This window comes from Octopus bimaculoides, chromosome 11 (assembly GCF_001194135.2).
Source record: "Octopus bimaculoides isolate UCB-OBI-ISO-001 chromosome 11, ASM119413v2, whole genome shotgun sequence".
Classification (NCBI taxonomy): domain Eukaryota; kingdom Metazoa; phylum Mollusca; class Cephalopoda; order Octopoda; family Octopodidae; genus Octopus; species Octopus bimaculoides.
Window position 1 is genome coordinate 68,137,077 of NC_068991.1, and position 2,105 is coordinate 68,139,181.

Genomic DNA, 2,105 nt, shown 5'->3' on the forward strand with positions numbered 1-2,105 from the left:
ATATATGTATATATATATATATATATATGTATATACACATGAGGGTGGAGCATAACCAATATTTTAAAGCTACTATGTGACTTCGTAATATGTACTACACTTTCGTTAATATCTTGGGGGTACCTATCTTGTCTCTAACCTCTCTGACCTCACATCCTTCACCCAGCGAAACAATACAGATGTGATAAGCCCCTGAAAGCTAGCACTTTGCTGGTATTACATTTCAGATGAACAGAATCTTTTCTACTCTGAGCACAAGGCCCTAAATTTCTGGAGAGGGGGGATAGTCGATTAGATCGACCGCAGTATGCAATTGGTACTTAATTTATCGATCTGGAAAGGATGAAAGGCAAAGTCGACCTCGGCGGAATTTGAACTCAGTACGTAAAGACCGGCGAAATACCGCCAAACATTTCAGCCGGCGAGCTAACGTGTCTGCCAGCTCGCCACCTTTTAAACTGAGCATAATGGAGCAACGTAAAATGTAGTGTAGTAAAGATTGTCTGCCAACATAACATGGCAGTCCTGGTTTAGGACGAATGTTGCATTAATTTAGCCCCAGGAGACATCGTCTCCAGCTGGCTATACGATACGATCTGTGTCTTTATTTTTTCGAACAAGGGAATGTAGCACCCCCACTCAGCTCAAAACAATATCTGTGTACAATGTACTGTTGCTGAATATCTCACGTTGTGAGATTTAAAAATAATAATTTTGTAAAATGTAGTGTCTTGTTTAAAAGTTCAAGGCACCACGCAGACTAGGAATCAAAGCCATGAGCATACAATATAATCGCCATCCCAATGCAATTGATGGATAGGTAGACACACACACTCTTATCGTTACATACACACTTGCACACGCATTTCAAATTTGTAACTTGGTGATCTGGGAGTCTCTCCAGAAGGAGCTGTTACTTCTCCACATTGAGAGGTTACAGCTTCAGTACTATGGACATGTAATTAGAATGACTTAGGAAAGAATCGATAGTCGGATTCTTTAAACTTAACCTACTGAAAGAAGATGTAGGATTAGACCAAAATGAGATAATTGGATAATATTCATAATCTCAGTTGGTCACGCTTGGAAAGTCAGTCGGAAAATCAAATGCCTGTTGCTTCCTATAGAACCCTATAGTAGGGGTACGTACGGGCTCTCTTCCCACAACCATGTCATAAATAGAGGACAGATATAGGTCAGCAAACAGGGGGTGCAGGTGGTGCTGGGGCTCCCAGTGCACCTCCTAAAATTTTGTGGGTATGCAAAATCAAAAGTTGCAACCCTACTTATTTTTCTCGGGTTTAGAAAACTGCGTAAAATGTGATTTGTAAAGAGTAGCTTGGAGTTAGGTTTCTACTCAAAGAATAAAGAACAAAAATAAAATAAAACAATAAAAACTTGTTTACAGAAAACTTTGGACCTGAGTTTGCCCTACCTGAGCAAATTTCATTCCCAAGCCAGAGAAGATGGATAAAAGTTCGTAATTGTAGAGGTATTATAACTTGTAATCTATGTTTAGCTGAATGGTGATAAGGATAAGCAAAAATAGATGTGATGGTTAGGTGAGGTATGAAATTGACGGTTAGTATTCTAGTGTGATGCAAAAAGAAATCAACTCGGTGTTAAAGTTCATGAGGCTGAGAGCACTGAAGACGATATTCCTCTTTAAAAAAATGGAGTTTGAGCTGAACATTTTTCTTTTTAATTTATTTAGGCTAGGTTGTATGATATATAGCTCTGTCAATAAGATACAGATAAAAGGAGTGAAGGGGCACTGAAGATTGTCAGAGTCAATGTATGGTTTAAAATTGTTATAAACAAAATTCCCGTAATATTTCTGAAGGAGTTTAGATGTTGGTTATGGCGCAGTTTGAATGCATTAGAATATATTCCGATGCAATGATTTTTCAGAAAAAGAATTTCTTTCTTTGAGGAAGTATATAATGGTTTTGTGTAAGCATATGGATGGCTACTTTTCGCATGATCAGGTAGCGGAGGTTTGTTTTGAGAATGAAGAAGTATCTCACTCGCACACGCATACGCGCACGCACACACACACACACACACACACACACACACACACACACACACACACACACACACAC